The sequence below is a fragment of the Gopherus evgoodei genome, chromosome 6 (assembly GCF_007399415.2).
Source record: "Gopherus evgoodei ecotype Sinaloan lineage chromosome 6, rGopEvg1_v1.p, whole genome shotgun sequence".
NCBI classification, from domain to species: domain Eukaryota; kingdom Metazoa; phylum Chordata; order Testudines; family Testudinidae; genus Gopherus; species Gopherus evgoodei.
In genome coordinates, this window is record NC_044327.1 from 111,585,767 (window position 1) to 111,603,262 (window position 17,496).

The 17,496-nt window shown below is 45.0% G+C and overlaps 1 protein-coding gene across 7 annotated transcripts in view; it reads left to right on the top strand.

The window, feature by feature from the left end:
- The window catches only part of PRLR (prolactin receptor), a 253,697-nt gene that overhangs the window by 75,399 nt on the left and 160,802 nt on the right, over nt 1-17,496 (top strand). For 6 of the 7 annotated variants that reach the window (XM_030567215.1, XM_030567212.1, XM_030567218.1 and 3 more), the window contains exon 2: nt 5,278-5,578. The exons of the other annotated variant lie outside the window; for it this stretch is intronic. The gene's annotated coding sequence lies outside the window, so the exon portion shown is untranslated. The remainder of the gene's footprint in view (nt 1-5,277; nt 5,579-17,496) is intronic. 7 annotated transcript variants of the gene reach the window in all.

The window sequence follows — 17,496 nt, forward strand, 5'->3', positions numbered from 1 at the left end:
CATTGAGAACCAATGGTCTAATGCAGGGGTTGGCACCCTTTCAGAAGTGGTGTGCCAAGTCTTCATTTATTCACTCTAATTTAAGGTTTCATGTGCCAGTAATACATTTTAACGTTTTTAGAAGGTCTCTTTCTATATGTCTCTAATATGTAACTAAATTATTGTATGTAAATTAAATAAGGTTTTTAAAATATTTAAGAAGATTTATTTAAAATTAAATTAAAATGCAGAGCCCCCTGGACCGGTGGCCAGGACCAAGGCAGTGTGAGTGCCACTGAAAATCAGCTTGCATGCTGCCTGTGGCACGCGTGCCATAGGTTGCCTATCCCTGGTCTAGTGTAACCTTCAGTGTCCTAGCCAGATTCCAATTTCAGTAATGCAGTTCTAGTTACCTAAATTCTCCTTGTGATATCAGTTAGATATGGTGGTGTTGCTGTAGTTTTGCTGCAAACTACTAAACATCTGTTGCTTTCCACCAAAGAGGTTGACTACATTTCCGTAGTCGTTGAAATGCTCTCTCTATTCCATAACAACTTGCAGTGATGTTTTCAGTTGTTTAAAAAACATTAACGCTTTAAGGTTCTTGGATGAAAAGTGTTATATAATTGCAAAGTATTTATTATTATTATTCACAAAATGTGCTTTGCAAAAACTATTTAAACTGATGATGTCCTGTCTGATAATCGGTCTATAAAATATGAGGGGCATAGAATAAGATCTGAGAACAGTTTGTCCATTGCATTAAGGCCAAAAATAACTTGATCCAGTTCCAGGAAGAAAACAGCCTTCCAAAACATCATCATAAGTAGGAAGCTTGAATGCATTAGTATTCTATATGGAGGAGTGAGCTTTTTGTGATGCTTCATGGACAGCAAAAAGCCAAAGGCAGATTATAACATGGTGTCAGGTTCTAGAAATCTGCATAAATATGATCCATCCTTATGTCGGGTTTAAAGACCCTGCACAAAATGGCAGAGTCCTATACCTACTTGCCTTGGCAGCCAGATCAATGGTTCCTATGAGCTCTGTTCCAGGAACATGAAAAAGTGTGGGTATCTCTCTGAGGCAGAGGGTGATGGGAGAGGGTTCTGTAGTGACACAGACAACAGCAAGTTCAGGAGAGAGCTTACACACAGACATCTAAGGCATACCTGTGGCAGGAGAGTATCTATGGCAGGGGTTTTCAAACTGGGCGTCATGACCCGTCGGGGGGTCGTGATGTTATTAGATGGGGGATTGCTTGCTGTCAGCCTCCACCCCCAAATCCAGCTTTGCCTCCAGCATTTTTAATAAATGTTAAATTAAAAACACCCTTAAAAATATTTATAAGGGGGTCGCACTCAAAGGCTTGCTCTGTGAAAGGTGATCACCAGCTAAGTTCCCTCTAAGCCATGTGGCTGCACAGCTGCCTATTAAGTGCCACGCAGGCGCTCAGGGCTGTGGTGAGAAGAGATGCTTCTCCTCAAGCCCTGAACCTGCTGCGGCACCCCTACCCTGGCCCTGACCCAGCCTAACCCCCGATATGCCATGGAAGGGGGACAGGTGCTCTTCCCCCATCTCAAACCCAGACCAGCCTTGGACCTGCCTGGGAGCCCCACTGCATTCCAAATCCGTCATCCCCAGAGCTCTCATCTCCCTGCACCCGAACCCTCTGCTCCAGTCCTGAGTCCCCTCCCACACTCCAAACCCTTCAGCCACACTCCAACTCTGTCCTTCATCCCTGGCCCCACCCCAGAGTCTGCACCCCTAGCCAGAGCCTTCATGCCCCACATCCCAATCTTCTGTCCCAGCCCTGAGCCTCCTCCCATACACTAAACCACTTGGCCCCACCCTGACACATCACCTCCTGTCATAACCTTAGTCCCAGATTTGGACCTTAGCGTCCAAAATATGGGGGTTAGCATGAAAACCTCCAAGCTTAGTTACCAGCTTGGACCTGGTACCTGCTGCCACCACCCAAAAAATTAGAGTGTTTTGGGACACTCTGGTCCCTCTGAAAAACCTTCCCTGGGGACCCCAAGACCCAAATCCCTTGAGTCTCACAACAAAGGGAAATAATCCTTTTTCCCTTCCCCCCTCCAGGTGCTCCTGGAGAGATACACAGACACAAGCTCTGTGAATCCAAACAGAGGGACTTGCCCTCTCCGTTTCCAATCCTGGAACAAAAGCACTTTCCTCTTCACCCAGAGGAAATGCAAAATCAGGCTAGCAATCCAACACACAGATCTCCCCTTGATTTCTTCCTCCCACCAATTCCTTGGTGAGTACAGACTTAATTTCCCTGAAGTAAAGAAAACTCCAACAGGTCTTAAAAGAAAGAAAAATACATACAAATGTTCTCTCTGTATTAAGATGATACAACACAGGGTCAATTGCTTAAAAGAATAGTGAATAAACAGCCTTATTCAAAAAGAATACAAATCAAAGCACTCCAGCACTTATATTCATGCAAATACCAAAGAAAAGAAACCATATAACTTACTATCTGATCTCTTTGTCCTTACACTTAGAAACAGAAGATTAGGAAATAGAACTACTTCTCCAAAGCTCAGAGGAAGCAGGCAGACAGACAAAAGACTTAGGGCTTGTCTACATCAGAAAGTTGCAGCGCTGGTGAGGGAGTTACAGCGCTGCAACTTTGAAGGTGTACACATCTGCAGGGCACCACCAGCGCTGCAACTCCCTGTTTGCAGCGCTGGCCGTACTCCCGTTTTGTCTCGGGTGTAGAGGATCCAGCGCTGGTGATCCAGCGCTGGTAATCCAATGTAGACAGTTACCAGCGCTTTTCTTGACCTCCGTGGAAGGAGGAAGCCTCTGGTAATCAAGCTGGTTTCCTTTCCCGGTTTGCTCTCTCGGTCCCGGAGCCACCCAGCAAACCGCAGGGAAGGAGACCTGCTTGCTCGGGGTTCCGGGACCGAGAGAGCAAACCGGGAAAGGAGACCAGCTTCGCCGCGGTTTGCTCTCGCGTTCCCGGAGCCACCCAGCAAACCGCAGGGAAGGAGACCTGCTTGCTCGGGGTTCCGGGACCGAGAGAGCAAACCGGGAAAGGAGACCAGCTTCGCCGCGGTTTGCTCTCTCGGTCCCGGAACCCCGAGCAAGCAGGTCTCCTTCCCTGCGGTTTGCTGGGTGGCTCCGGGACCGAGAGAGCAAACCGCGGCGTTCCCGGTTTGCTCTCTCGGTCCCGGAACCCCGAGCAAGCAGGTCTCCTTCCCTGCGGTTTGCTGGGTGGCTCCGGGACCGAGAGAGCAAACCGCGGCGTTCCCGGTTTGCTCTCTCGGTCCCGGAACCCCGAGCAAGCAGGTCTCCTTCCCTGCGGTTTGCTGGCTGGCTCCGGGACAGAGAGAGCAAACCGCGGCGTTCCCGGTTTGCTCTCTCGGTCCCGGAACCCCGAGCAAGCAGGTCTCCTTCCCTGCGGTTTGCTGGGTGGCTCCGGGACCGAGAGAGCAAACCGCGGCGAAGCTGGTTTCCTTTCCCGGTTTGCTCTCTCGTCCCGGAACCCCCCTTGAAGCCGCCCAACAGCGCTGCAGTGTGGCCACATCTAACACCACTTGCAGCGCTGGTTGCTGTAAGTGTGGCCACTCTGCAGCGCTGGCCCTATACAGCTGTACTAATACAGCTGTAACAACCAGCGCTGCAAAATTTTAGATGTAGACATGGCCTTAGACACACAATTCCCTCCACCCAAAGTTGAAAAAATCCGGTTTCCTGATTGGTTCTCAGGTCAGGTGTTCCAGGTGAAAGAGACATTAACCCTTAGCTATCTGTTTATGACACCTCCATATTGGTGCACATAACAAAATTATTCTGCACATGGTTGGGAAAAATTAGAGGGAACGCTGGTCAGCAGTACCACAGATCAGTGGTTCTCAAACTTTTGTATCTCTAGAATGCCTATTCTAAATATCGGTCAAATTCCTATTCTCTTGTATTTATATGCTGTCACAAATGGGAAACAATGCAAAAAAAGCAAAAGATAATATCCTTTTCATGATATTAACTATATTAAATGAAACTTGTACAATCATACTAGTATCACACCAGCCAATATTTCATGGTACTAAAGAATTTTAGATTAAAGGTGAAACATGAACAAAGTGCTTCAAGCCAAGATCACTGTAATCCTTGTTTATTTCAAGGATGTGGCCATGAGAACTCTTCACAGCCAACAAAATAGATTTTGCTTGTCCTTCCCACAGGAGCAATGGATAGGAGGAGAGTGAAATTATGTGAAATTTAAAAAGACTTGGAGTAATGTATTAGGAAACTCCATTAATAACCTTCTCTGTATCATGTCTATTTTTATTACTGTGTTAATGTCTATTTGCACAAAACCTGTCCTCAGCTGTGGCTACTAGAACTAAGTGGGGGAAATGTTCTTGTTTTTTTTTTTTTTTAAATTAAAAGTGATGAGGGGGGCTTGGCCTGGCTGTATATATGGATGTCACTCAAAATTCTTATAAGTGTTTCACCCTACCAGGCTAGTGGTGTAATGAATGTGGTTTCTTGTTTAGCAGCTATCTCTCATGGAGACCCATTTAGAAAACCAGGTGACTCTGCTGTTCAGTTCTCATTGACCAAATCTAGACACTTTTTTGCACTGTAAACTGGTGAAATTAAATTAACATGGATCTTCCACTTCTGAAAGAGTGGTAATTTGCATCCTAACATACATAGACAAAGTTAATATTTTTGTAGTTGGGTATAATGAAAGCCACTAAAGCAGGAAATTCCTTTTTGTTCTTTATTAGAGCTCTTCTATTGTTTACTATGCAAATCCAAAAGGAATGCACATTTGCTAATGGATTCTGTATGTTTTTTGAGTGCAATAACAAGATTCATACAAGCCATACTACTCATTGGTTGTCTACAGTTAGAGAGAGAAATGTGTTCCAAGGTGGTTGGATAGTTCAGGGGATTTGGTAATGAAAAGCAGAGTTTTTTTTATCCATAGTCTTTCACTTCTAATCCATCTTGCATAAATAATGACCAAGGGTTGTTCCCAACTGATGGTTCTCTGGGGGTGTACAGTAAATGATCTTAGTGATTTTAGTTTATTTCCCTGTGCAGAATTATGTGTTCATCACAATAAGCACCACAACAATAGTCACTAGCTAATGCCTTCCTATGGTTGTATACAGTTTCCTATAGTTTCAATAGAGAGGCCAAATAGAACTGAACTACCCTTTCAAAGAGATCGTTCCTCCAAGTATGAGTTGAAGGATACTGGTGGATCACTTTGGGGAAACCTCTGCTGACTGTCTTCTACCTGTGTTGCAGATTTTTGATGACGTGAGGAGTGCTGTCAGTCTTGCACCTTGCTATCAAAACCATCTCCCAGTGCATCAGTGAGAGTCTTTTCATTGACCTAAATGTGGACTGGGTCAGGCCCTTCGTGACCTCTAAGTTAATTCTCACACACTGCTGAGAAATAAGGGGAGGTATCATGAAGATAACTGAGGCATAGAATCATAGGCACCATGAAAGGAAATCCTGAGGAAGGGTCTAACTTGGGAAGAAGTGGCTGAGATGGCCTCTTCAGCTTTGAAGTGTCACCCCCAGTGCAGTGCTGGATTTGATGGTGAGTAGAGACTTGATTGGAATTGTAGATGGAGGACTGAAATATATGCTAAATGTTATGGCTCTCAACCTCCTTTGTGTGTTAGATATTAAGAGTATACTGATTAAAGCTTGTGTGATACATTGCCACCCTTACTTCTGTGCTGCTGCTGGTGGCAGCGCTGCCTTTAGAGCTGGAGAACCAGAAAGTGAATGTGGAGGACAATTTAAGGGTCTGCCTCAGCTCCCTGGATCCGCAATTGGAAAAAAATGTGTGCTTCAAAACAGCAGCATCCCTTGCATTAAGTGTCCAGATACTTGTTTATAATAGTTTTGTGTATAAAGCCACAATCCTTGGACAATTATGATTTATTACCACAAATTGGACAAAGTTGTGATTGTTAACACAATCACTGGAAAAGGTTTCCAGCTTTCCAAACTGTATCCTGTTGGGATTTTTTTCCCCCAGAAAACCTGTTTCTTAAATGTCCATGTATTTATTCCTGAAAACTGTTGTTTACACTTTTTGAAAAGCTTCAGTGCCTTTGACTGCAAGGATAATGATTACGTGCATCATTTAGTGCTCCTATGAATATGTACAGTAATTTAGTATCAGAGGGTAGCCGTGTTAGTCTGGATCTGTAAAAGCAGCAAAGAATCCTGTGGCACCTTATAGACTAACAGATGTTTTGGAGCATGAGCTTTCGTGGGTGAATACCCACTTCCTCAGATGCATGTAATGGAAATATCCAGGGGCAGGTATATATATGTGTGCTAGCAAGCAAGCTAGAGATAACGAGGTCAGTTCAATCAGGGAAGATGAGGCCCTGTTCTAGCAGTTGAGGTGTGAAAACCAAGAGAGGAGAAACTGGTTCTGTAATTGGCAAGCCATTCACAGTCTTTGTTCAATCCTGAGCTGATGGTGTCAAATTTGCAGATGAACTGAAGCTCAGCACTTTCTCTTTGAAGTCTGGTCCTGAAGTTTTTTTGCTGCAGGATGGCCACCTTAAGGTCTGCTATAGTGTGGCCAGGGAGGTTGAAGTGCTCTCCTACAGGTTTTTGTATATTGCCATTCCTAATGTCTGATTTGTGTCCATTTATCCTTTTTCGTAGAGACTGTCCAGTTTGGCCGATGTACATAGCAGAGGGGCATTGCTGGCATATGATGGCATATATTACATTGGTGGATGTGCAGGTGAATGAACCAGTGATGGTGTGGCTGATCTGGTTAATCTGGTTACATTGCTGCACATCCACCAATGTAATATATGCCATCATATGCCAGCAATGCCCCTCTGCTATGTACATCGGCCAAACTGGACAGTCTCTACGAAAAAGGATAAATGGACACAAATCAGACATTAGGAATGGCAATATACAAAAACCTGTAGGAGAGCACTTCAACCTCCCTGGCCACACTATAGCAGACCTTAAGGTGGCCATCCTGCAGCAAAAAAACTTCAGGACCAGACTTCAAAGAGAAACTGCTGAGCTTCAGTTCATCTGCAAATTTGACACCATCAGCTCAGGATTGAACAAAGACTGTGAATGGCTTGCCAATTACAGAACCAGTTTCTCCTCTCTTGGTTTTCACACCTCAACTGCTAGAACAGAGCCTCATCCTCCCTGATTGAACTGACCTCGTTATCTCTAGCTTGCTTGCTAGCACACATATATATACCTGCCCCTGGATATTTCCATTACATGCATCTGAGGAAGTGGGTATTCACCCACGAAAGCTCATGCTCCAAAACGTCTGTTAGTCTATAAGGTGCCACAGGATTCTTTGCTGCTTTTACAGTAATTTAGTATCACTATTTTTGTGAGGGAAGGGTCATCACAGCCTGAAATATTTTCAAAAAGGGGGGCAGCAAAAGTTTGAGAACCCTGTCTTAAAGTAAACAAGACAAATTCCACTAGAATACTGTTGCCCTATTTTTTTCTTGATTTGGCTTCATTGGAATTCAATGTCCGAATCTGGCTCTACATGCCTGTGCCACTACTGGGAAAACCCTGCAACACTTCATTTCCTAGCACATCCATTTCCTTTGCACCACATCCAAGCCATGTCCAAATGCTATGATCTCTTCTCCTCAAGGTTTAAGGTCTTGTCTATACTATATCTATTTAGAAATTGATACAGTTAAAACAGAGCAGCTGTTCAACATCACAGAGGTTTTGGTTCAGGAAGTCTGTCAGCAGATTATCATGTACTCTTTTCCCCACTGGTTTTGTCTTAGCATTTTTGGTCCTTCCTGAGTAACTACAGAGGAAACAAAAACAGCCATGTCCTAGGGTCCAACTGTGCTCCATTGAAGTCAACAGGAGTTTTCCCATTGACTTCCCTGGGAGCTGGAGCAGGCCTGTATGCAGAAGAGCTTTCAGTGTAATTAAACAGAAATTGAAGAAGGCTATCATTTAACCTGGTTGCTTCCATAATTTAAAACTCTCGTACCCTATTGCAGGTCTTTGTTATCTCCCATAGTTTGGTGTACATGTTTTAAAGTAAGCAGATTTCATGCTCTGTACATTAGCATAAGTTATTGACAGTTTGTGAGACACATCGTTGGCTGGATCCACATTGGATATGGGATTAGAAAAAGTTAATATTTAATATCTGATTCCATAAAAAAGTGGATTTGTCCCCTTAGTTGTATTAATAATAATCATTAATAGTGTGAGCATGATGTGGTCATGAGGCAAGTCTTAAGACTCGCAGGTAAAGTTTGTTACAAAAAGTGATAGTAAGAGTTCATTTGACTATCTTCTAATGAATAGTTTGATCAAGCAGGGATAAAATAAAGGAGGCGGCATCCCCAATGTATTAATTATCCTAACCCAGAAGCAAGATTTCCCCCTCCTCTTTTCTTCTATCCTCCACACGTTCTTACAGGGTAGTGTCTAAACTTACAGTGCCTGTAGGCAAGAGATACACAGCTGGGTAGCAACAGTTTACTCATAATATTTTGCCCACATTTAGAGATGGTATATATGTAGAACAACATGGCAGATAGGACTGATCTGTGGAAGGTGCTGCATATAACATCTCAGTGATGAGAATTTCCCATTAATTGTTATTTATATATAGTGCCTCATGAGCAAACATGAACATACGGGGCCAACTTTTAATTTCAGTTACTGTAGTGTAACTCTGGAGTAACTATTTACTTCATTTGCTCAAATTTCCTCTAAAATACCTAAGATCAAAATGTAGTCTGACATGCCTGGCTAATAATGTTAAATTAAACCATATTGATGAGAAAAATGACAGGCCAAATTAACTTTGAGCACACCCTAAACTCCCAATTATATATTTTATTAAGGAGATCAGCTTGTAAGCCCTTAAGACATTAGGTTCCCAGGAGCTGTAATAATACAAATAATAGTCATGGACTATATTAGTTTGATCTCCTGCATCATGTAGTAAGTGAAGTACTTTCTATGCAGTATTTCTGTTTCCTGGCTGTATTTTTTAAAAGCCTTTCTTAGTCCCCTAACTCCTTTTGGCATCATTCTGCACTACTTTTTTTCTGGGTGTGCCCTGATCTTTTCCCTGAGCTTCACACACATCACTGATTCTTACCCCAAAGCAACTCCATGACTGTCCTAGTAAAGCCGATAGTTTCATTTAGTAAATGGAACATCATCATCGCCACAGTGAAGCATTCCATCTGAATGCTGGTACCATAACTGATAAACATGCTTCTAAATTACACAGTTCACCTAATGAAGCTAAGGGACTATTAGGAACTGATGGATTCAGACAGCCATATCAAAAAAGGATTTTTTCCCCCTCACTCTCAGATAAGAGGCTTCAGTTTGCTGCTTGTACCCTGCTTAGGTTACTTTAAAGTCATTCAAAATTCTTCATTGCACTTCTAAGTTTACAGGGGATTCATGCCCATGAATCCCACAAAAAATCATTGGGACCTTTAACTTTCACTTAAGTTGATACAAAGAATTATAATGCTCACATCTATCTTATAAGATTGAGGCGAAGACTTCGGAACCTTTGTAGAAGTGTGTGTTGTGGAGAGGGCGGGGACAGGGGGCACAAGACCTAAGTGTCTGCTCCTTCTCCATGGTTGGCTGCTCCCTTGATGAGCAGCTGCCCTCTCTTTGGGCTCGTTTCCACTGACATCCAAGCATCCTGTCTAAGCCTGAGTGTGATCGCTGTGGTCGTATCACCACCACACACCACTAGGCATAGTCATTTTCTACCTGCACTTGTTAGGTTTCCTTTTACTTTACTGACTGGCTGCCTCATTCTAAGCTCCTGGGCATTTCAATTTACCCTGCTAACACTTGGTCTTGTCCCTGGCTTGGCCTTTTTTTGCAAGGTTAAATGCTTTTTCTCTTTCTCCTCTTCTCTTTGCTTTTTGGGCCCACCTTTGTTGACCAACTGCTCATTTCACTTCCTGTCCTGCTTAAGTTTGCAGGGTAAGCTACAAATCTGCACTAAGTGGCAATAGTGTCTCATCCCCAAAACCGTGAGAGTGAGACTTGGTAAAATGGCTTCCTTCCAGTTAGCTCTTTCCATTGGTCCACTGGTCCACTTCATGTTGCCTGAAAAATCTGAATCCGGCCCAGTCCTGAGCACTGCTGAACACACAACTCCCACTGAAATCAGCATCGGTTGAAAGTGTTCAGCATCTCTCAGGAGGAGCTCAACATCTTGTAGGGTTGCACCCTTCAGTCTCATTTGTGATAGGCCATTGTTTTAGGACTATATAGTCTAACTCTTGAGGCCAATACATCCATGACTCCTTGTCATAAACAGATAGCTAAGGGTTAATGTCTCTTTCACCTGAAACACCTGACCAGAAAACCAATCAGGAAACCGGATTTTTTCAATTTTGGGTGGAGGGAAGTGTGTCTCTGAGTCTTTTGTCTGCCTGCCTGCTTCTCTGAGCTTTGGAGAAGTACTTTCTACTTTCTAGTCTTCTGTTTCTAAGAGTAAGGACAAAGAGATCAGATAGTAAGTTATATGGTTTCTTTTCTTTGGTATTTGCATGAATATAAGTGCTGGAATGCTTTGATTTGTATTCTTTTTGAATAAGGCTGTTTATTCAATATTCTTTTAAGCAATTGACCCTGTGTTGTATCATCTTAATACAGAGAGAACATTTGTATTTTTTCTTTCTTTTTTATATAAAGTTTTCTTTTAAGACCTGTTGGAGTTTTTCTTTACTTCAGGGAAATTAAGTCTGTACTCACCAGGGAATTGGTGGGAGGAAGAAATCAGGGGAAAGCTGTGTGTTGGATTGCTAGCCTGATTTTGCATTTCCTCTGGGTGAAGAGGAAAGTGCTTTTGTTCCAGGATTGGGAACGGAGAGGGGGACTCACTCTGCGTAGTTTCACAGAGCTTGTGTCTGTGTATCTCTCCAGGAGCACCTGGAGGGGGGAAGGGAATCAGGATTATCTCCCTTTGTTGTGAGACTCAAGGGATTTGGGTCTTGTGGTCCCCAGGGAAGGTTTTTCAGGGGGACCAGAGTGCCCCAAAACACTCTAATTTTTTGGGTGGTGGCAGCAGTACCAGGTCCAAGCTGGTAACTAAGCTTGGAGGTTTTCATGCTAACCCCCAAATTTTGGACGCTAAGGTCCAGAATCTGGGAATAAGGTTATGATATGGTGTGCAGCGTTGTGGGAAAGATACAATCCAGAAGCCAGTAGGAATATTATATTTTTCTTTTCTCTGCTAGGGGCTTTTTAGCAGAGAGAAACAGTTTGGTTTTAAAAGGGAACCAGAGAGAATTTTTTTTTCTGCTCTCTAGCAGTTTGTGGTTTGCATGTTAAGCGAGAAGCCATTACCAAACTGTTAAGGGTCTTTTGTCATGCAATAGCCCTCCCATTAGGTGGCAAGTACCAGCACTTATATGCATGCAAATTAAGTGGTTTTTCTGGTTTCCCTTCATTGAACATTAGCTAGAGAGAGAAAGGGAAAAAAGCACTGTTGCTAGGCAGACTCCAGGAGGGAACAGAGCCTGCAGTTCAAAAGAGAAACACCGGAGGGCACCCCAACACAAGAAAACAGGAACCATGTCTACCAGGACAAAAATGGAGGCCGAAGACCAATTCAAAGAAGCTGAACACAGGCGAGAGATGGAAAAACACAAACAGGAACTAGAAATAAAACAAAAAGAGATGGAGATAAAAGAAAAGGAAGAAAGCCTCAAACTGGCAGCCTTCCAAAGAGAACAGGCAGCCCAAGAGGCAGCACACAAAAGAAAACTAGAAGAAGAAGAGGTGGCCCACCGCCGAGAAATGGAAAAGCACCAAAAAGAAATGGAAAAAACACCAAAAAGAAATGGAAAAACAACAAAAAGAAATGGAAAAACAACAAAAAGAGAATGAAGAGAAGGAAAAACAGAGAAAACATGAACTGGAGATGGCAAAAGCTGGGCTGCATGTGCCAGCCAACCCTAACAACCCGGCGCCAATTATTGCTCCACAGCACAGGAAATTTCCCACCTACAAGGCAGGTGATGACACCGAGGCCTTCTTGGAAAATTTTGAAAGAGCCTGTCTTGGGTACAGAATCCCCGAAGACCAGTACATGGTAGAATTAAGGCCACACCTCAGTGGACCTTTAGCAGAGGTGGCAGCTGAAATGCCCAAGCCGCAAATGAATGACTATAAACTTTTTCAAACCAAGGCCAGATACAGGATGGGGATAACCCCAGATCATGCCCGTCGGCGCTTCAGAACCCAAAAATGGAAACCAGAGGTGTCATTTCCCAAACACGCCTACTACATTGCAAAAAACTATGAGGCCTGGTTAACAGGAAACAACATTCAAACCTTGGAAGAAGTGAACCTCCTCATACAAATGGAGCAGTTCTTGGATGGTGTTCCTGAAGACATCACACGGTACATACAAGATAGAAATCCCAAAACTATCGCTGAGGCGGGGGAAATTGGAGCCAAATGGATGGAACTGGCAGAAAGCAAAAAAGCTACTGTCAAGGGGAACGATTACCCCAGGGGGCACACAGACCATAAACCCTACAACCGAGGACAGCCAAAGACCCTACATACCACCCAAGTAAAGCCACAGATACCCTACTCTTCAACCTCACCAGTCTCCAGTAACTCACCTCGGCCCAGTGACCCATCAGATGGAAGATGCTTTAAGTGTAATGAACTGGGACATATCAAGGCCAACTGTCCCAAGAACACCATGCGAGTGCAATTCATTACACCACCATCACACCAAAGATCCCCAGGCCCAGATGCCTCTCAAATACCCTTGGAGCGAAGGGAAAATTTGAGAGTGGGCGGAAAGAAGGTTACTGCGTGGAGAGACACGGGGGCACAAGTGTCAGCTATCCACCAATCCTTCGTTGACCCCAAATTCATCAACCCAAAGGCCAAAGTTACAATTTACCCCTTCATGTCACAAGCTGTAGACTTGCCTACAGCTCAACTGCCTGTCCAGTACAAAGGCTGGTCAGGAAGGTGGACTTTTGCAGTCTATGACAATTATCCTATCCCCATGCTACTGGGGGAAGACTTGGCCAACCAGGTGAGGTGGGCCAAGAGAGTGGGAATGGTTACCCGTAGCCAAACCAGGCAAGCTTCCAGACCCATTCCTGTTCCTGAGCCGTCCACAGAAGCCCCGTCTGTGTTACCAGAGACCCAGACAGAGGCAGTGGACCCGGATTCCATGCCTACCACTGAAACAGCCACAGCATCTCCAGTCCCAGGCCCGGAACTGGAACAGCAACCAGCACCAGCAAGTGCAACCACATCTTCAAACTCAACGCCAGAGGGCGCCGGCAAGCCAGAACTGGCAGAAGCAAAAGACAGCCATACCCAAAAGGCTCAGCCAGAGCCTGAAATACCCTCAGGTGCAACAGCGGAGAGCGGTTCACCAGCAACGAAAACAACCCCATCACCTACATCGCTTCCAGAGGGACCAAGCCCAAGTCCACAGTCTGAGGAAAAACTGGTGACCCCAGCCTCAAGGGAACAGTTCCAGGCTGAGCAGGAAGCAGATGACAGCCTTCAGAAAGCTTGGGCGGCGGCACGGAGCACCCCACCACCTCTCAGCTCTTCTAATCGATCCCGGTTTGTTATAGACCAAGGACTTTTATACAAGGAAATTCTTTCTGGTGGACACCGGGAAGAATGGCAGCCGCAAAAACAGTTGGTGGTTCCAACTAAGTACCGGGGGAAGCTCTTAAGCTTAGCCCATGATCATCCCAGTGGCCATGCTGGGGTGAACAGAACCAAGGACCGGTTGGGGAAGTCCTTCCACTGGGAGGGGATGGGCAAGGACGTTGCCAAGTATGTCCGGTCTTGTGAGGTATGCCAAAGAGTGGGAAAGCCTCAAGACCAGGTCAAGGCCCCTCTCCAGCCACTCCCCATAATTGAGGTCCCATTTCAGCGAGTAGCTGTGGATATTCTGGGCCCTTTCCCAAAAAAGACGCCCAGAGGAAAGCAGTACGTACTGACTTTAGTGGACTTTGCTACCCGATGGCCAGAAGCAGTAGCTCTAGGCAACACCAGGGCTAACACTGTGTGCCTGGCCCTAACAGACATCTTTGCCAGGGTAGGTTGGCCCTCTGACATCCTTACAGATTCAGGGTCTAATTTCCTGGCAGGGACCATGGAAAAACTGTGGGAAACTCATGGGGTGAATCACTTGGTTGCCACCCCGTACCACCATCAAACCAATGGCCTGGTGGAAAGGTTCAATGGAACTTTGGGGGCCATGATAAGAAAATTCATCAGCGAATTCTCCAATAATTGGGACCTAGTGTTGCAGCAGTTGCTGTTTGCCTACAGGGCTGTACCACATCCCAGTTTAGGGTTTTCACCATTTGAACTTGTGTATGGTCACGAGGTTAAGGGGCCATTACAGTTGGTGAAGCAGCAATGGGAGGGGTTTACGCCTTCTCCAGGAACTAACATTCTGGACTTTGTAAGCAACCTACAAAGCACCCTCCGACACTCTTTAGCCCTTGCTAGAGAGAACCTAAAGGATGCTCAAGAAGAGCAAAAGGCCTGGTATGACAGACATGCCAGAGAACGTTCCTTCAAGGTAGGAGACCAGGTTATGGTCTTGAAGGCGCAACAGGCCCATAAGATGGAAGCATCATGGGAAGGGCCATTCACGGTCCAAGAGCGCCTGGGAGCTGTGAACTACCTCATAGCATTTCCCAATTCCTCACTAAAGCCTAAAGTGTACCATGTTAATTCTCTCAAGCCTTTCTATTCCAGAGACTTACAGGTTTGTCAGTTTACAGTCCAGGGAGATGATGCTGAGTGGCCTGACGGTGTCTACTACGACGGAAAAAAAGACGGTGGCGTGGAAGAGGTGAACCTCTCAACCACCCTGGAACGTCTGCAGCGGCAACAAATCAAGGAGCTGTGCACTAGCTTCGCCCCATTGTTCTCAGCCACCCCAGGACGGACTGAACGGGCATACCACTCCATTGATACAGGTAATGCTCACCCAATCAGAACCCCACCCTACCGGGTGTCTCCTCATGCCCAAGCTGCTATAGAACGGGAGATCCAGAACATGCTACAGATGGGTATAATCCGCTCGTCTACCAGTGCATGGGCATCTCCAGTGGTTCTGGTACCCAAACCAGATGGGGAAATACGCTTTTGCGTGGACTACCGTAAGCTAAATGCAGTAACTCGTCCGGACAACTATCCAATGCCACGCACTGATGAGCTATTGGAAAAGTTGGGACGTGCCCAGTTCATCTCTACAATAGACTTAACCAAGGGGTACTGGCAAGTACCGCTAGATGAACCTGCCAAGGAGAGGTCAGCATTCGTCACCCATGCGGGGGTGTATGAATTCAATGTCCTTCCTTTCGGCCTTCGAAATGCACCCGCCACCTTCCAGAGGCTGGTAGACGGTCTACTAGCTGGACTGGGAGAATTTGCAGTTGCCTACCTCGATGATGTGGCCATTTTTTCAGACTCCTGGCCCGAACACCTACTACACCTGGAAAAGGTCTTTGAGCGCATCAGGCAGGCAGGACTAACTGTTAAGGCCAAAAAGTGTCAAATAGGCCAAAACAGAGTGACTTACCTGGGGCACCAGGTGGGTCGAGGAACCATAAACCCCCTACAGGCCAAGGTGGATGCTATCCAAAAGTGGCCTGTCCCACGGTCCAAAAAGCAAGTCCAATCCTTCTTAGGCTTGGCCGGATACTACAGGCGATTTGTACCACACTACAGCCAAATCGCTGCCCCATTGACCAACCTGACCAAAAAGACCCAGCCAAATGCCGTTAAGTGGACTGATGAGTGTCAAAAAGCCTTTACCCAGCTTAAGGCAACGCTCATGTCGGACCCTGTGCTCAGGGCCCCGGACTTTGACAAGCCATTCCTAGTAACCACAGATGCATCTGAGCGTGGTATAGGAGCAGTACTCATGCAGGAAGCAACAGATCACAACTTCCATCCTGTCGTGTTTCTCAGCAAGAAACTGTCTGACAGGGAAAGTCACTGGTCAGTCAGTGAAAAGGAATGCTATGCCATTGTGTACGCCCTGGAAAAGCTACGCCCATATGTTTGGGGACGGCGGTTCCAACTACAAACTGACCATGCTGCACTAAAGTGGCTTCATACTGCCAAGGGGAACAACAAGAAACTTCTTCGTTGGAGTTTAGCTCTCCAAGATTTTGATTTTGAAATTCAACACATCACAGGAGCTTCTAACAAAGTTGCTGATGCACTCTCCCGTGAGAGTTTCCCAGAATCCAGTAGTTAAAAAGTGTTCTTAAAATGTAAAAGTCTGTTAGTTATATACTTAGTAGTATATGTAAAGGTGCATGTGTTGTATTAATCTGTTTATTTTCAAGTTCTAGAAGGAAATTGCCGCCAGTGAGCTTCCCCACTGTCTGCAATTTGGGGGGCGTGTCATAAACAGATAGCTAAGGGTTAATGTCTCTTTCACCTGAAACACCTGACCAGAAAACCAATCAGGAAACCGGATTTTTTCAACTTTGGGTGGAGGGAAGTGTGTCTCTGAGTCTTTTGTCTGCCTGCCTGCTTCTCTGAGCTTTGGAGAAGTACTTTCTACTTTCTAGTCTTCTGTTTCTAAGAGTAAGGACAAAGAGATCAGATAGTAAGTTATATGGTTTCTTTTCTTTGGTATTTGCATGAATATAAGTGCTGGAATGCTTTGATTTGTATTCTTTTTGAATAAGGCTGTTTATTCAATATTCTTTTAAGCAATTGACCCTGTGTTGTATCATCTTAATACAGAGAGAACATTTGTATTTTTTCTTTCTTTTTTATATAAAGTTTTCTTTTAAGACCTGTTGGAGTTTTTCTTTACTTCAGGGAAATTAAGTCTGTACTCACCAGGGAATTGGTGGGAGGAAGAAATCAGGGGAAAGCTGTGTGTTGGATTGCTAGCCTGATTTTGCATTTCCTCTGGGTGAAGAGGAAAGTGCTTTTGTTCCAGGATTGGGAACGGAGAGGGGGACTCACTCTGCGTAGTTTCACAGAGCTTGTGTCTGTGTATCTCTCCAGGAGCACCTGGAGGGGGGAAGGGAATCAGGATTATCTCCCTTTGTTGTGAGACTCAAGGGATTTGGGTCTTGTGGTCCCCAGGGAAGGTTTTTCAGGGGGACCAGAGTGCCCCAAAACACTCTAATTTTTTGGGTGGTGGCAGCAGTACCAGGTCCAAGCTGGTAACTAAGCTTGGAGGTTTTCATGCTAACCCCCAAATTTTGGACGCTAAGGTCCAGAATCTGGGAATAAGGTTATGATACTCCTTGTATCTACCCAGTCCCAGCACTAACAAACGTTAAGGCAGGCTGGGAAAGATTGCACTGTTTACACTGGCCCTTTTTTATTTATGTATTTATTTTTATGTTTATAGGGTGACCGGATAGCAAGTGTGAGAAATTGGGACGGGGGTGGGGGGCAATAGGAACCCATATAAAAAAGTCCCAAATATCGGGA